We start from the raw sequence: 19,004 nt of genomic DNA on the forward strand, positions 1-19,004 counted from the left end.
GTTCCTTTTTCTATCTTAAGTTCCTCAGTTATTACATTATTTACAATCAGTTTAGCTTTTTGTTCAGAGTATATTGCCGCCATACCATTCTCAAAACCTTGGCCTACCCCCATCCCATGAAGATTCTTTGTCATAAAGCTCCAAGAAATATTGTCAAAGGCTTTCTCCGCGTCCACAAAAATCAGTACTGCTTTAGTATTTATATTCACCTCTAGCTTTTCCAAGATGTCTATTATATTCCTTACATTGTCTGCTAGGTGTCTTTTTGGAAGAAAGCCTGCTTAGTCCTTATGAATCTTCTCCATCAACACTTTTTAAAATCTTTTTGCCAGAATGTCTGCAAAAATTTTGTAATCCACATTAAGTAGTGATATTGGGCGGTAGTTCTTCAGTTGAGTCTTTTCAGTCTCTGTCTTTGGTATGAGTGAGATAAATGCTTCTTTCCACGATTCAGGTGCCTTTTTTCCCTCTAAGATCTCATTGCAGACTTCTTTTAATGGTTGAATCAACCATTCCTTCAACGATTTGTAGTATCTGGAAGTCAGTCCATCTGGTCCTGGAGATTTGCCCAATTGCATATTCTGAATGGCAGCCTCTATCTCTTGTTCTGTTATTCTCTGGTTCAGATCCATCTTACTTTGATGAGAGATTTTTTGTAGTCCATATTTATCAAGGAATTTATCTATATCTTCTTCATTTTGCGGGCCTTGAGTATAAAGTTTTTTAAAATAGCTCAGGAAACAATTTCTAATTTCATTAGGTTTAGATATATTCTTTCCATCCACTTCTAGGCTTGTAACTGTATTTAGTTTCTGCCTTTTCTTCAATTGCCATGCCAAAAGTTTACCACATTTATTTGCCGATTCGAATGTCTTTTGTTTCATTTGCTTTATCTTCCATTCAATCTCTTGGTTCATCAATTCCATATATTGTGTTTGATATAACTTAATCTCTCTTAAAATCTCCTGGGACTTTGGTTTTACTCTTAATTTTTTCTCTCCTTCCTTTATCTTTTCCAAAATCTTTTCTTTTTTCTCATTTTGTTTTTTCCTCTTTATTGAGTTTTGTTGAATCAAAAAACCTCGCATCACAGCTTTGCTTGCGTCCCAGATCACTCTTTTTTCCACATCAGCCCTCAAATTTATTTCAAAGTAGTCTTTTAAAGTTTTTTGGGCCTTCATAAGGATCTCCTTGTCTCGAAAGAGGGTGTCATTCATTCTCCATCTAAATTGACCAGTTGTTGTAAGTTTCATCTCCATCTTCACAGCGTTATGGTCGGAGCAAGTTTTTGGGCAGATTTCTACCTTCTTAATCTTTGGAGCCATACCACTAGTAATCCAAATTTGATCAATTCTGGTCCAGGTCATCATTGCTTGGGAGAAAAAGGTTCCCTCTCTCTCCAGAGGGTTCCTTGTTCTCCATATATCAATCAAATCCATGTTTTCCGTCATTTCAAAAAAGGTCTTAGGGAGTCTCCCTTCCTTGGTGACTGTTAGTCTTTGTGCCTTGTCCATGTTAGTGGAGACCACACCGTTCATGTCTCCCATAATTATCATATTGTAATCCAAATAGTCCGTCAGAGTTTCATGAAGTCTCTTGAAGAAGTCAGATTTGCCTTGATTTGGTGCATAGATTCCAACAATCAAGAATTTTTCTCCTTGTACTTGTATCTCCACTGCCAAATATCTCCCTTGTTCATCTTTAAAAATCATTTTTGGAGCCCATTTCTCTTTTACATATATCACAACTCCTCTTTTTTTAACTTTGTCTGATGAGATAAATTCTTGTCCTAGTCTTTTATTTATAAGTAATCTCCTGTGAGCTCTGGTTATGTGGGTTTCTTGTAAACATATCAAATCCAATTGTTCTCTGTTCAAAATGTGAAAAACTTGTCGTCTCTTCAAAGGCCCATTGAGCCCATTGCAATTCCAGCTAAGGAATTGCAGAGCCATCTTATTATTTTTCTGACACTCCTCCAACAGCTCCCAGTTGTTGCTCTTCCTCTGATGGTGGTGGTTTATGTCCAAACGAAAGATTCAGAATATCTAATGCTCTCCTCTGTTCTGCAATTGGGTCCACAGTCCCCTTCTGCAAGTCCTCTTGATTTCTTTCCAAAAATTTGTCTTTGTCTTGAATAGTCTTTATTTTCACCTTCTTTCCCTTGTAATCAAAGGACAGTCCCTGTGGGAATTCCCACCTGAAGCGGATAGAGTTTTTCTTTAACAGAAGAGCCAAGTCCTTATAGAAGTTTCTCAAATCCAAAATATATTTTGGGATGTCTTTAAAGATCTGTACAGCTGAGTTTCCAATTTGCAAGGCCTTTTCAAAGTGTAGTCCTAGTATTTTGTCTCTTTCTTCCTTAGATCTAAGTGTAATCAGACAGTCTCTCGGGGTCTTTCTGTTCTGCTTTTTACCCAGTCTAAAAGCTGTTGTAATTTTGAATTCGTCTTCCTCCAGATCCCAGCAATCAGCAAACTCTTGTGTTAAAAACTCCACGAGGTTGTCACTTTCGTTCTCTGGAATCAATCTCAATTTCAAGTTTCTCTCTTTTCTCTGTAGTTCCCACAAAGCCAAAGTTGCGTCGTGCTCATGGACCTTTTTGGCAATCGGTTCTAAATTCTCTTGGGTCTCTCCAGCAATAGCTCTAGCTTCTTCAGCAATTTTACGTGTAGCAGAATTTTCCTCAACCAATTTGTTTATAGATTCTGTGTTCTGGTCTAATCTTGCTGATATTTCTGTTAATTTTTGTGTATTTTCTGAAGTCTGTTTTGTCAGAGACTCCAGGGATTGGTTTATCTTAAGCAAGGCCTGTGTCACGGCATCCATGGAGATAGCTGTCACTTTTTCTTGTCCTGTTGTTCCTGTAGGTCCAGAAGTTACGCCTGTGATCGAGCCTCTTTTCTTTAGTTGTTGTTGCTGCTGCTGTTGCTGTTGTTGTTGCTTGGTCTTGGCTCTTGTGACTATCTCTTCTTGTGAGCCACTCATGTCAAGGTCGTTTCTCACAGGAGCTGTTTCCCACTGGAAAGCTCCACTGTCTTAAGCTGTGCCGACCTTTGCTTTACCCTCTAGGGGGAGCAAATCAAAATGTCCAAATACAAGATGTCCAAATACAAAGGCAAAGAAAGTATCCAAATGCGTAGGAAAAGGAGACAGAGAAAAATTAAAGCAAGTGTAGCTGGAGGCTTGTAACTGCAAATTTCCACAATTTCCCAGTAGATACTGTCTCAGCCTGCTGATATACTGTAGCCAGACAATACAAAAACTTTGTATCACAATGTAACTTTCACAGGAAGAAGTCAGTTCAGTGTCCTATTGTCCTATAGGGCAGACCGTTTCATATTTTTGAGACAGCTGAGGCAGCAGAGGATTTTTCTTTTAAATAAATCATGCAGTTGCCAAAGTCTCTCTTGCCTCCCCTCTGCCCTGCTAGCTAGAGGGGAGATCTAAGGTCCAAATGTCAGGTTTAATTAAACAAAAACAAAGTCTTTAGCGGATGCAGCTTTTGAGTTCCGTTGCTTTCACTTTCATGCAGTCGGGGGGAGGCAGACTTCCTTAATTTTGACCTCCCCGTTTTCAACCAAATCTCCAGATTTTAATTCCAAATAAAGGTTCCGTTTTACTCACGGGTTTTTTCTGTCCAGAATTTACAGGAAGGAATCGGCGCTCTCCACTAATAGCGACGCGGCTTCACCCTGCGGGCTGGGTAGCGATTCTCAGCACCGCGCTCCCCCGATGTCGTTCCGGAGCCTTTAAAAAGGCTCTTTCTGCGGTAAAGGAGGGGCGCTTTTGGTGCCCACCGAATCTCCTCGTTCACAGGCTTCCGCGCCTGTGATTTTAGGGGTCCCCCGCTTGCCGTAGCGGGACAGACCCGAACTCACAGGGCAGTCCTTTTCCGGAGCTCGGAAAAAGGACCGCCATTAGCGCTGGCGCCGACCGGAAGTCTCCATTTCCAACATTTATTATTGGGCAAATGGTATATTTTTGCAAGCTTGACTGGAGTCATGTACCACCTGTACATCATTTTCATAATATTCTCTCTTAGGGCATTACATGCCGTGAATTTAATCCTGGTGGTCCACAACTTCTCCCAGTCAGCAAACATAATATTATGTCCTATATCTTGTGCCCATTTTATCATTGCAGATTTTACCGTTTCTTCCTCAGTGTTCCATTTCAACAGCAGATTATACATTCTTGAAAGTATCTTAGAAAGTATCTGCTGTGTTTTCCCCCTGTAATTTAAAAAAAAATATCAATAAATATCATTTAAAAAAAATGAGAGAGAGAACTTGGAATGTTTTTGTTCCTTCCTCAGAAAGGGAGAAATGGCTACCAAATAAAAATAAATTGGAAAAACCATACTCAAAGAAACTGCAAGTACATAGTTCAGGTAAGAGATGCAGGGGGAAAGTAAAATGACACAGTGCTGAAATGCACTTTCAAAATTTCTGATTTTGGAGTGCATTCTTTGACTTTCTGAAACTTGCAGCATTTCTTGGAGTGCTACATTAAAAGTATTCTCTTGGAAGTCTTCCTTTGTAACCTAAGAAACCTGCCTGGATCAGGCCAGTGGCCCAAGTTCAGCATCCCATTCTCACAGGTGCCTGTGCAAAAACTGCAAGCAGAATCTGACCACAACAGCCCTCGTGATTCTCAGGAACTGATATGCAGAAATATGCCGCCTCTGAACCTGGAGGTACTACACTTGACACATCGCTCATTTGACATGGCATCCACGTGGCTCCCCGCCCCCCAAGAATCTGGGAGCCAAAGTTTGGGTCATTGGGTTTGGTGCTTTTGTAACTGGATTTGTAATGGCTTTTATTCAAATACAATAAATGATTGATTAACTGATTGATGAAAAAGTGCTTTTTTCCTGAGATGCTAACTTTCTCTCTGCATGCCATTCCTTGAACAGCTTCCTGTGCAAAGATAAGGCTTGCTTTCATTGCTCTGTTCATCTGTGCATTTGACTAGTGTTGTGGGGAGGGAAATGCAACCACTGGGCCTAAAAATGTCCCCCTCCTGCCCACTTGGGTTTCCGGTGTGGCCTTCACAGATATTGGCACAACTTGTGTGTGTGTTTTGGCTGCTGAGCTGTGCTCACCATTGTGAGGGCCGAGGGAGTGATGGTGATGCCTCCCCAGCTGCTGCCATTGTCCGTGGGTTGATTGTGATGTCACAAAAGCATTTGGCTGCTGAGCGCGTATAAATGTGGGCCAAGGCGCAAGCCTCAGCAGTTGCCCTCCCCAGAGAGAAATGGGCAGCTCGGTGGCACTCAGCCCAGGTGGTCTCCTGTCCCGTGGCAGCAAGCTGGCAAGCGGAAGGAGGCAATTGCCCGGTGCTGGGATGCTGTGGCCCTGGTGGTCTCCTGCCCCGTGGTGGCAAGCTGGCAAGCGGAAGGAGGCAATCACCCGGTGCTGGGATGCTGTGCCCCTGGTGGTCTCCTGCCCCGTGGTGGGAAGCTGGCAAGCGGAAGGAGGCAATTGCCCGGTGCTGGGATGCTGTGGCCCTGGTGGTCTCCTGCCCCGTGGTGGCAAGCTGGCAAGCGGAAGGAGGCAATCACCCGGTGCTGGGATGCTGTGGCCCTGGTGGTCTCCCGCCCCGTGGTGGCAAGCTGGCAAGCGGAAGGAGGCAATTGCCCGGTGCTGGGATGCTGTGGCCCTGGTGGTCTCCTGCCCCGTGGTGGCAAGCTGGCAAGCGGAAGGAGGCAATTGCCCGGTGCTGGGATGCTGTGGCCCTGGTGGTCTCCTGCCCCGTGGTGGCAAGCTGGCAAGCGGAAGGAGGCAATCACCCGGTGCTGGGATGCTGTGGAGCAAGGAGAAGGCAAGTACAAAGATTACTTGCTGGTGGGATCGCTACTTGAAGGTGACTGACACTCAGCTCTGAAGCTGGTTGATGTCTGGCAATGGACCTGATGAGGTTGCAGCTGGTGGATGGTTGTCGGAAGAATTTGCATTCAGGCTAGTGGATGTTGCGTGGCTAGGCTGGCTGAGATGGGTGCAAACTGGCTTGGAAGCCTTGTTTGTTAACAGGCAGCCAAACAGGAGGAGGAATCTGGGGGGACGCTGTCGGGTGTTGGCCATCCCACTCACCTGCTTGCCTTTGCCTTACAGGGATGTCTGGAGCCGGTGAGGTTTTCCCCAAGTCCAGTCTACAAAGTCATCAAGAGAACCACAGGACATCCCTATTTACATCGGAGAAGTGAACGTGAAATACTGGCAGTGAGGAATGGACAAGGCTGTGGCCATACTTGAGAGAAGGAGCTTTGAAAGGCGACTGCAGGCGGACATCTGCTGCATTGCAAGTGATGGGGCAGTGGGGAGAGAGAAGAAAATGAGGGAGGCAACATTAGGCCACATTAGGTGCACCACTGAACTGCTATGAAGTCACTTTAAACAGGCATGGCTTCCTCTCAGGGATTCTGGGAACTGTAGATGGTTAAGGGGACGGAGACTTGTTACGGTGGTTAAGTATTAGGATTAGGATTAGGGGTAGGGTAGGGGTGGGGGTAGGGGTAGGGTTCCCTTCATGCCAGGGAACTCTGGGAATTGTAGCTGTAGTTAGGGGGCAGGGTAGGGTTCCCTTCTTGCCAGGGAACTCTGGGAATTGTAGCTCTAGTTAGGGGTTAGGGTTCCCTTTTTGCCAGGGAACTCTGGGAATTGTAGCTGTAGTTAGGGGGCAGGGTTAGGGTTAGGGTTCCCTTCTTGCCAGGGAACTCTGGGAATTGTAGCTCTAGTTAAGGCTTAAGGGTTAGCATTAGGGTTAGAGTTAGCGTCAGGGGTAGGGGTGGGGGTGGGGGTAGGGGTAGAGGTAGGGTTCCCTTCTTGGCAGGGAACGGGCCCCCCTAACAACTCTTGGCACCCTTTTCCAACTATAGCTCCCAGAGTCTTTGGGGGTTGTTTAAGCCATGAGTGTTTAAAGCGGCTTCATAGCACATTAAATGGTGTGGATGTGGCCATGGCCTCCCTCACCCCACTGCCTCTTATTAATGAAGAATCGAAAGGATTTCCCAATTCAAATCTCTTGGAAACAGGAAACAAAAATGGAATGGACAAGGCTGTGGCCATACTTGAGAGAAACATTGAAGGGAGACTGCAGGCGGACATCTGCTGCATTGCAAGTGATGGGGCAGTGGGGAGAGAGAAGAAAATGAGGGAGGGAACATTAGGCCACATTAGGTGCACCACTGAACTGCTATGAAGTCACTTTAAACAGGCATGGCTTCCCCTCAGGGATTCTGGGAACTGTAGATGGTTAAGGGGACGGAGACTTGTTACAGTGGTTAAGTATTAGGATTAGGATTAGGGGTAGGGTAGAGGTGGGGGTAGGGGTAGGGTTCCCTTCATGCCAGGGAACTCTGGGAATTGTAGCTCTAGTTAAGGGTTAGAGTTAGGGTTAGCGTCAGGGGCAGGGGTAGGGTTGGGGTTCCCTTGGCAGGGAACTCTGGGAATCGTAGCTCTAGTTAGGGGGCAGGGTTAGGGTTCCCTTTTTGCCAGGGAACTCTGGGAATTGTAGCTGTAGTTAGGGGGCAGGGTTAGGGTTCCCTTTTTGCCAGGGAACTCTGGGAATTGTAGCTCCAGTTAAGGCTTAAGGGCTAGCATTAGGGTTAGAGTTAGCGTCGCGTAGGGGTGGGGGTAGGGGTAGAGGTAGAGGTAGGGTTCCCTTCTTGGCAGGGAACGGGGCCCCCTAACAACTCTTGGCACCCTTTTCCAACTATAGCTCCCAGAGTCTTTGGGGGTTGTTTAAGCCATGAGTGTTTAAAGCGGCTTCATAGCGCATTAAATGGTGTGGATGTGGCCATGGCCTCCCTCACCCCACTGCCTCTTATTAATGAAGAATCGAAAGGATTTCCCAATTCAAATCTCTCGGAAACAGGAAACAGAAAGAAGACTTTGTATCTCAAGCCATTTTGGAAGGTCTTAACTTGAAATGTCAATAAATGTATTTTTGTTGTATTGTGTTGTATAGTGTTGTGATTAACATGGGAAGTAGGGTGGTAAAATCTGCATGCGTTTATAGTAGGCATTTTGCACTCACCTGAACCCTTGCAGGGAAAGGGACAGGGCACAATGGGAAAGGGTGGGGCAACTGGGCTGCTTAAACCACACGCCTTTTCCAAGGGAAGCACCATGGGGGGTGGGCCGTCCGAGAGAGAACAACAGAACACAGAAGAAAGAAGACAGAAGTGGCGCACAGTTCCTTCTGTTCCCTCTCTTCCAAAGAATGGAACGTCAACACACAGAGTATGTGATCCAGTAGTCACACACACTCTGCAGCACGGGAGAGAATGAAACTCCGGACATCCAGCACCCGCTTCTCTGCTTCTCTCGAACTCTTTGACGGTATCCCTGTCCAATCTTTTTTCAAAGAGGGCCAGATTTGATGAAGGGCTGTGAGGGCCGCCGAAACAGCCAACTCAAGTTGTTAACCTTTTTTAGGGTTGAATTTGTTGAGGGTTTGTTTTTTTAGGATTTTACCCCAGGAAATAAACTGCCACAGGGGCCGGATTAAACTGACCGGTGGGCTGGATTAGGCCCCCCAAATGGACCTTGGACATGCCTGATAAGCACACGAACAAGATGTAGCGTGTGCACCATTTCATGTTTTACTGGAAAACTTAAGGTCACTGTTAGCTGGTAGGCTTGGCCTTGGGGGGAAATCCCCCCTTGAATCTGACTTAGGACTTCAGCACTTGCACTACAGAGTAATAGTGTCATCATAATTTCACCATGGCAACCAGCTGCTTCATTTTTTTTTTAGTAATATTTTATTAGGTTTTATCCATAAAAAAAGTTTAGAAAAATACAAAAAACGAAAAAGATACAAAATTACAAAATACAGAAATACAGACATTAAACACAAAAAAGAAAAGAAAAAAGCACATTTTACAAAACAAAAATTCCTTCTTTCTTAATTTCTCCTCTTTGGTTAACTTATTTTCCTGACTCCCTCGCGTCTCCCATTTTTGTATCCCTTTTAAAAGTTAGTTCAGCAAATCCATATCCTATTAGTCTATCTATTTATTAATCAATCCAATCTTGCATTTTACCTTGTTGCTAAAACCCCTGCAATTCATTTCAATGTCCTCAACATTCAAAAATTTTACAATATTTCTGCAAATACGTTTTAAATTTCCTCCAGTCTTCTTCCACCAACTCTTCTCCCTGATCTCGGATTCTGCCAGTCATTTCCGCCATCTCCATATAGTCTATTAGTTGCATCTGCCATTCTTCCAAGGTGGGTAGGTCTTGTGTCTTCCAATGCTTTGCGATCAGAATTCTTGCTGCTGCTGTAGCATACATAAAGAAACTTCTATCCTTCTTTAACACCGATTGTCCAACTATGCCCAGGAGAAAGGCCTCTGGTTTCTTCGGGAAAGTATATTTAAATACCTTTTTCAATTCATTATATATCATTTCCCAGACGGGAGCCTTTCTCTCTCTGCCCTGACTACAATTCTCTCTCTGCCCTGACTACAATTCCCATCCATCTCTGACCATTGACCATGCTGATGAGAGCTAGAGGGCCACAGGTTGCCTACCTGCATCCGAACCCTTCCCTGATAGTGGGTGCATTCGAACTGCCGAATATGGTTCTGCAAGGGCTACACTCTTTGGCACCATCATTTCAGCAGAAAGAATATCGAGATTTCAGCAGCAAGAAGATAAAAGAAATCAAAATACTGCATCAGGTTGAAGGGTTGGAAAAAGCTTGATTCCATAGTCCACATATATTACACAAATCTGCATAGATATGGCTAATTATGCATAACTTCTATTAGTTAAGGTAAAATAACATAACCCCCTCTCCCAAAACATTGGGTGTCCTGTTTAGCCTCTCCCCCTACTGACTGACCTCCGGGATTTCCCCTGGCTTTACCCACCAACATAAAGCCTGTATTCTCATGCTTAGGGACTAGAACAGGCTTCCTCAAACTCATCCCACCAGATGTTTTTGGCCTACAACTCCCATGATCCCTAGCTAGCAGGACCAGTAGGCAGGAATGATGGGAACTGTAGTCTCAAAACATCTGGCGGGCCGAGTTTGAGGAAGCCTGGACTAGAAACTTTGAAAACAACATCAATAATTATTATTAGTATTCTAAACTGCTGGCCCAAAACTCTACACTTGAGTGTTGTGTATGTGCTTGAATAACAATAGACTAACTACTGTTCTGGGAGCAGCAAGAATATAGAAGTAGCTTATTGGGTTGGATCAAGAATCCTACCTGGTGCAACATTCTGGTTTATTATACTGAATAACTTCAAGAAAGTTCAGAAGCGAGGCATTCAGGGGCAAGTATCTATTTTTCACTATTATTAGACAAACTCGTGTAGTTCATAAACCACTGTGTGAGAGAGGTTATACTCTGCCCCCTCCTCTTCCTCTGTCTTGCTTTATTTGTGGATTATTAACCATAGCTACAAGGATCATTGTTTATACAGCATGGAAGGCTGGTGGGGAAACTGAGATGGCTGAGACTAATGAGAGAAGAGGAAGGAAAACGTAAGCTGTGGAGGAAAGGGCTGAGTTTAAAATAAAACACATCTGGATTTTCAGGTTGGGTTAGCACAAGACCACGGTCACCCCCTTCAGAGGCAAGCCACATGCAACGCACAAAAGGAGCTTGAGTCACACCATCAGGGCACACCCCACCTTCTCTGCTTGATGCAAGCAAGGGGAGAACAATAATGTTGTTGTCTAAACTCCTGAGACCCATCTCCAGCCGTTTCTGACAAATTAAGGGGTGGGAGCGGAGAGGGGAGGCTGTCTAAAACAAAGGACAATATGGTGCCTCTACCCCACATTCAAAGTACAAAAGTATACTAGGCTGGTCATCGAATCTTACTTTGGCAACAGGACAATTTCGTCCATTGCACCTAAGGGCAGCAGAATATTAAGAAACCAGAGGCCTTTCTCCTGGGTATTGTCGGCCAATTGGTGTTAAAGAAAGATAGAATTTTCTTTATGTATGCAACAGCAGCAGCAAGATTACTCATCGCGAAATATTGGAAGACACAGGAGCTACCCACACTGGAAGAATGGCAGATGAAGGTCATGGACTACATGGAATTGGCAGAGATGACTGGCAGAATCCGTGACCAGGGAGGAGAGTCGGTGGAGGAAGATTGGAAGAAGTTTAAAGATTACTTGCAGAAGCACTGTAAAATTAAGGAATGTTGAAATGACGTTTGAGTGAAAATAAGTGGTACTGGTAAAGAGATGCTTAAGAAAATGTAAATAGGGATTGATAACTGGAAATGGATATTTATAATAATAGGTTAACATATGGAGTAAGGATGAATGTTAGAGGGTAAGGATTTGCTGAATTTAATATTTGAACTGGAATACAAAATGGGAGGTGTGAGGAGGTCAAGAAACTAGTGAAGAAAATATAAGATTTGAAAATATTAATCTATTTTTCAGTTTTGATTTTTGGCTTTTCTCTTTGTTCTTATTCTTTATTCTTTTTTTCCTATCAACTGTTTTTCTACTGTGTATTTTTTATTTGTTTTGCTTTTGTAGTTTGAATGTTGGAATTTGTTTTTATTGTTTGTGAAATATTAATAAATATCATTAAAAAAAAACACAACTAAGGGCAGCAGAATAGTGTGCTGTGTGTGCACGCAGGGCAGGCCACACACAGCTCTCTCCACCCCTCACCCCTCAATATTTGCTGCCTGAAGCAGCTGCCTCACTCTGTCTCAGAGTAGGGCCAACACAGTGACAGGTGAGCATAGAGTGAAGTAAAATTGATGGAAGGCAAAGGAGCAACTCAAAGGTACTACGCAAGAGGAAAGCCTAATGAGGATTTCCAGATTATAAAGGGAATAAAGATCCCATGGTGTCATGCACCTTTTCCAATTATTTCCTATCTTACTGCTATGCTTGCATTGAGGGTATCTCTCTAATCTCATACCCTCCAAAATTTGCCTGATGAAAATAGGGACGTCCTATTCAATAGTAGTAGTAGTGGTGGTAATAATAATAATAATAATAATAATAATAATAATAATAATAATACAGTTTATACCTCCCCCATCGGACTGAGTTGCCCCAGCCACTCTGGGTGGCTTCCAACATATATAAAAACATAATAAAACATTAAACATTTAAAACTTCCCTATACAGAGCTGCTTTCAGATGGCTCGGGAGTCTGATAACTCCATACCCTCCAACATTCCTCTCATGAAATTAGGGGCGTCCTAAGGAAAAGCGAGTCATTCTGGGATCAAATCAGAAACCAGAGCGGCCTCTGTAGATCCAGGACTCTCCCTGGAAAATAGGGACACTGGGAGGTCTGTTAAGGGGGCAACAAGGTATGTGGCAGAGAATATTTGCAATGAGGAGAATCTCAAAGCCTTCCTCTGGCTGGTGACAGCAACCAGCAAAATAAGACAAAGTAAGGCTGGGCCCCATATTTGAAGAGGCCACCGAGCGAAGCTCCAACAGCCGTGCAATCCCTAATATCCCCTTCCAACGCTCTTTTAAGCACTGAGGAGACTGTCAGGGAGTGTGCATTAGGAAAGATGGAAGGGAATTTGGAAAGGCCTCTTCTCCAAGGTCGCCCACTCCTCACCCTACCCGCGAGCACCCACAAACCATGCAAACCTTGTGCTCAATAAGGGCGAAATGCTTTTTAAAAATTTATTTCTGGGGAATGTGACTCCAGCCACCCAGGGCTTAAGGCATTTTCACCAGGGGACAGGGTGTAGGACAAAGTGATGAGCCAAGACAGAGACACAGCCACATTTATGATGCCTGTATGGTCTCTGGCAGAGGCCGAGGAATTTGCAGAGCAGAGGGTGAGCAAATTAGGCACAGAAGTATTTTAAAATGTGTGGGGGTGAGGATGGAGAGAAAAGTGGCAGGAATGTTTGCCCAAATGACTATAGTCGGTGAAAAGACGTACTGCAATATATTGGTGCCTCGTGGTGAGGTGTGTGGAGTTTAGCACTACCACTACTCCAAGAAGTATTAATATAGTTTTTTGCCCAGGTGCTCCAAATGCCAGTCGGTCTTATTGCCCCCATACTGCAGATGTGGAGACTGAGGCTCATAAAATAGTATCTTGTCTAAAGCTATCAGGAATGTTAATGTTAATGGTTGAGGTGAGTCTTCAAAACATTGCCTTTCTGGTTCACAGCAATTCACACACTTTTTCTTCTTGTTTATTATACAGTTGATAGAAACATGAATATAAAACATGAATATTTCACATGGCTCCCTCCCCTCCCCTCAGGGGAGCCAATTTGAATCAAATATTGCAGGTGCCCAGGTAAGCCCCGCCCCACATAATCACATGGCATGGTGCGCACACACCACTTGAATGGCAATGCCCATCAACTTTGTGGGGGCCTAGCCCCCTCAAATATTTTATTGCAGGAATCAAAGCCCCCACAACCCCTATGCCTCCCCTTCAAGCCACTGAGGTGTGTTAAGTTCCATGTCTTACATAGTAAACAACTTACACATAAACTGGTTTGGAAATTCTGGGGATACAGACTAAAAAAGGAAAGAAAGAAAGAAAGGGGAATTCAAACAAAAGGGTTTATTTTTAAAAAATGTGTTGATTGCGCAGAGGACTGATTAGTGCCAAGTCTGCAAAAATGGTTCTCTCACTCTCCATTTGTCTTCACAATGTTTCTGTACTAAAACACTAGCACCCCACTATTGACAGCACATGAAAAGCAGGTGATGTAGAAATACTGTACTTAACCTGCAATCTTCAGCTTGACCCTGGTTATAAAATCTTACTGTGTTGCTTAGGTTCTGTTTCATCCCCAAATGAGTTCTAAGCAATGTGCAGGGCCTCTGGGTAAGCAATGTCCTGTTGTCAATGCCTCTTGACTACAGCACGCACCCATGCTCGTTTCCAGAGCAGCCGGCAGCATCTGTTCACACAAATGTCCCTGCCCTTCATTCATTTGCTCCTGATTAAACAGCATCCCACAAAGCCCTGGTCTCCTCCGCGTATTAGAGGAAGGATGGAAACTGAGGGAGTCAAAAGAAAAAAAGAAAAAGAATTAGCACCCTTGCAAGTGATCTTGCTCAGCTAAAAAACACACACCCCAAACCACCCAAGGGGATAGGTGAACTATATTCTCCAGCATCTCTGAATCCTCCTTCTAGTCCCAGATAGTTTGGGGCAGGCCATCATTACTCAACAGAGAGGGAAATGAACTTTGCACATGATGAGGCACCTACATTTTTTATTTCATGTTCACCTGTGCGGAGGCACAGAGCCCTGGCATTCAAAACTGCCCTGGTACAATTAAGCCCCAAGAATCATCTCTCTTAGGCGATGGAAAGAGCACAAGAAAGGGGCTTTGAAAAGGATGCTACAGCAGTGCCAAAACCATGCGGATAGAAAGCTGCATGTGCATTGTTGCTTACTCTGGCTCCAGCACGCTACCATCGCTTGACGTTCGAAGCCAAGTGCACATGACATTAGCCACAATCCACCTGTATCCTGTAGCTTTTTGATAAATACTCCCGTTCGATGTGTTTTCCCACAAATCCGCTTCAGTCCAGTTAGACTATGGAAGCCGCGGTTAAACTGAGGTGTGTACATTTTAGGCATTGCATATGCACAGACGAATAATAATAATAATTTATTATTTATACCCCGCCCATCTGGCTGGGCTTCCCCAGCCACTCTGGGCGGCTTCCAAAAAAATATTAAGATACTGTAATACATCAAACATTAAAAGCTTCCCTAAACAGAGCTGCCTGCAGATGTCTTCTAAAAGAATGCTTTAGGGGAACAGAAGTTCAGCGCAAGGAAACAAATCAGGTAACGGGTGTTGTGCGAAGACATCCCCACACTCCTTCTGGTGTGAGCAGCAACATAAAAAAGCAAATCAAAACACAGTGGGCGGAAATGACCTCGCTGTGTTTCAAGCTGCTAATATATACATAGCCCAAACATATAAATCCCTTTGACCATACTAGGTGTTTTGTGTAGGGGCACAGGAGTGAAGCTGGTGTTATCATATAATTGGCATTTGGACTGTCAGCAATAACGTCACACTTTTCTAGCGTTTTCGGTTTTATTTTTTCTTTCTAGGCCAATGCAGTCTGGAGGGGAACATTCAAAATTTGGAGGGCAGAGCAATGATTCTGCCTCCAGGAAACGGGCTGTGCATTTTTGAACGGAAGAAGCAAGAGGGAGTCCCCGGCCTTCTATTTTTAAGCTCCTTTTTTGGTTTGCACGAAGAAGAAGAAACTCTTGCGTCCATGTTGCCCTTTAGCACACACACGGGCAAAAAGCCTCCGTTGTCCCGGAGCCAAAGGGGTGACGAGCAAAGCACTCGGCAGCACAAAGGCTGGGGTTATTTGGCCAGCCAAGTGAATGCAGCGGATGGCAGGAGGAAAGTGAGACCGCAGGGAAGAGAGCAGCTGCTAATCCTCCTTCCTGTTCTAATGAACTAATTAATCACGGTCAATAGGACTGGCAATCAATTCCATCCTCAAGGAGCATGCCAGGTGGGCTCCAGGCAGGAGGGAGGCCCAGGTGGTAGGCAGGCTTGCAGCGACGATTTAACCCTGTATCTGGGAAACCCCCAAGCCGTGGATGGAGATGGGATGTCACTGTCAGTCTGCACTGTGCATGATGCGGGACTCCCGCTGGCAGTTCCTGGCACACAGACATGGATCAAGCTCTGATCAAACAGCGCCTCTGAGATTTCCCTCCTCAGGAGACTGCTCAGACACTCAGATCCCTAGTAGCCATGTCAGCCCCTCAGGACACTCCTGGGTGAAGGCCTTTTGTGGGTTTCAAGCACAGCTAATAGGCCCTATTAGGCGTACTGAGGCAGTCATATAAGGCTGCTGGTTTTGTTTGTTATGAAAGGGCTGCAAATTGTCCCAACATTTAATTTATCATAGTTGTATTTTTGCTGCCAGGGAGGGGGAAAGGTGTTTGTGAGGGTTTGTGCTTCAGGTATCAAAATAACCTGGCAGTCCTTGGGTACTGTGCACCTTGATTTGGGGCAGTGAGGACCTTTGTTGCTCTGCTTCAGGCAGAAAAAATGTCTAGGGGAACCCTAGTTTTGAGAAAGCAGACTTAGGAGAAGCAGAAGATAAGCATCACTGGGAGAAAAAAATGCACCAAACAACAACAACAACAACAACAACAACAACAACAACAACAACAACAACAACAACAAATTTAGCCATGGTAGAAACTGCCATATCTGGATATAGCTTCTGTAAAAAGGATGTTGGAGCAAGTTGGATCTTTTTCAAAAGTGCACAGGCTGCATGCCATCAGGAGACAGTGTTTTCAAAGCAGAGACTAGCCCAAGAATAATGTTCGCAGGGGAAACACCAGGACATACTTCCCCTGGAATCATTCCCAGTCTTTAATTTCTACAGGGAGAGGTTGGTCAAACCAGGCAAATTTATCTCATCTTGAATCCCTTCAGCTTAGGGCCAAATGTTGCAGGACTGGTTGTAGTTAAACAGTAGCAATAAAATCTTTGCATGATTGGAGGCACTCTTATTATTTTGCATGATTCTGGGGCCGAGCTCTGGCCCTCAGAAACACGCTTATGCAGCTGTGCTGTGGCTCACATTCAGACATACATTATTCTATTCTTCTTTTAAAAGCAGCTTCTGCTTTGTCATCTCTAAATTCAGGCACCGAGCAGGCCTGCATCTCCTGACCATCTCTTGCATCTCCTAGTGTTGCAGCAGTGTAGGTCTTCCTGGATGCAACAGCAGCCCAGACAGACATCTTTGTGGTTCTCAGCAGCATCTTTCTTACACTCTGCCAGGCACTACCCAGACACTGATGGATGCTGTAATCACTGGTAGGCAGGCAAGGGCAGAATGTAACAGTGCCTTCCTGCTTTGGGCTTTGCGCCAGTACCTATTCATAAACCACCTCCCAGCCGTAGCAGGGAAACAGGGAGATAGAAGCAGCCAGGGCCATGGCTCTGTGATCCGTCATCCTTCTGACAAGGTTTTAAATTATCCTGCCTGGCACTGCCTCTCTCTCCTGCACGGCACGTCTCGGCCCAAGCGGCTTCATTGCTATGATGCCAAGGGCTCGGACTTTTCACATCTTTCTGCAAGTGCTCAAATTATTCCGTGCTTGTTGTGCAAGAGAAAAATGGAACTGAGAGTAGCCAAGACTGGCTTGGAACTTCTCATCTTGACACTGACCCCCCCCCGCACCCATTTCTCGTTTCTCTTTTATTTTGGCAGCATTTATATAAAGATATTGCACAATATTTTCGTTAGCAGGGTTGAATCCTGGGATAGTTTGCTACAATATAAATTTGCCTCTGAGCACCTTTAGTGTGCCCTCTCATCCCATTACTAAGCAACTGTATCACGTCCACACAAATTTCAAATTATAGAGCAGAGCTTACAAAGCACAATGGGAAATGATTGAAATGCAGTGAGTTCCTTCACAGACGTGGAACTTAAAGGTGAGGACTTTGGCGTGTTCCAACTGGCAGCTCTCTCTAGATCCTATGGTTTGAGGCAGAGGTTTTTCACGTTGCCTGCTACCTGATCCTATTCAACTAGAGATGCCAAGGACTGAAACTAGGGCCTTTTGCATTCAAAGCAGGTGCTGTACCATTGAGTCATGGTGCTTCTGCTGCAGGAATGTTAATAAGGAATTGGCTTGTTTGGGCTCCCAAATATTTTGAGCTCTTTTGGCGCAGTGTTTTTAGTGGCACCTGTGTTTGTTCACAGAACGCTTACATTCTGTTGCTCCTGTCTTTATGGGGGGAAAACAATTCTCAAAATGCTCAGTCAATACAATCTTGAGGGCCAGCTGGCTGAGTCTTCCCCGCTTTCCAATAGCCTGATAGGAAACAAGCAACGGTTCCAATCTTGAACATCGTGAGAGTTGATTATCAGTTTTTGCAATATAAGTAGCTCATTTATCTGTGATGGTGCTCACATGCACATGCGACCATCACCTCTTTATTTTTGCTGTCCGTGGCTGCCAGTTTGTGTTGCCACCCATGACCCTTCTATCAAGATACGAGTACCGGCTGCTCATTCCCTGTCCTCAAAGCACTGAAGGTAAGTATCTGCTCTATAGGGACTTCCGGGTTGGTGCCTCCGTCAATGGCGGAATTCCTCTGATCGGGAGGAATTTGCCCCGTGGGAATTTGGGTTTGTACCGCCACGGCGAAGGCGGAGACCCGTAAAAATCACAAGCGGTAGAAGCCTGTGAATGTGGGATTCGGCGGGCACCTTTTGCACCTCCCCTACTCGCGGGGAAACCCGGTTTCGGGGATCCGGAGCGATGTGGGATGAGTGGCGCGGTGCTTCGAATCGTCTGCTTCTTCCACGGAGCGAAGCCGCATAGCTGTTGTCGGAGAGCACTGACTTTTTCCTGTGAACAATTTGACTCTAAAGTAATTACCCATGAGTAGAGCTGAATTGGGAAGAATTGGATTTTTAAACGTTTAATCTGGCATCGAAACGGGGAGGTTCAATACAGGAAGTCCGCCTCCCCCTTTTGTAGATAAACTGAAGCAAGGAGGCTGCAAGCTAAAGTCTTGGAAAGCCTTTTGTAAAAGACTAAATTTCCATCGGTAAAGAACTAACCCCCCCCCTTTTTGGAGATAGGAGAAGGGGGGGGAGTGGTGGACTGAATATGCCTGTAGGAGAGAGTTAAGAGAGTTAAAATACCGCCGCTCTGACCCTAGAAACGGGCTGCTAGCAGGATTGATGTTTTTTGGAACGTCCATTGACAGTGTTTAGAACGTTCATTGACAGGTAGCTAAACATGAGAATACATTGTTTCTACTGTCTCCGGTTGTTTTCAAAAAAAGGAGGAAAGTAACTGAAAATTGAAACTAACTTTGGATTATTGAAACTGTGTTTAAAAGAGGACATACTGACCGATACAAATAGAAACTGTTTTCCCCTAGTGGAAGCTTTTGAAATTGGTTACTTTACAGGAGCTAGGCTAGGGGAATTTCCAGCTGCAAGATAAAAAAGTGTGAAACTTTGGAATTGACCTTGAA

Source organism: Podarcis bocagei, assembly GCF_964188305.1.
Source record: "Podarcis bocagei genome assembly, chromosome: 15".
Lineage (NCBI taxonomy): Eukaryota > Metazoa > Chordata > Lepidosauria > Squamata > Lacertidae > Podarcis > Podarcis bocagei.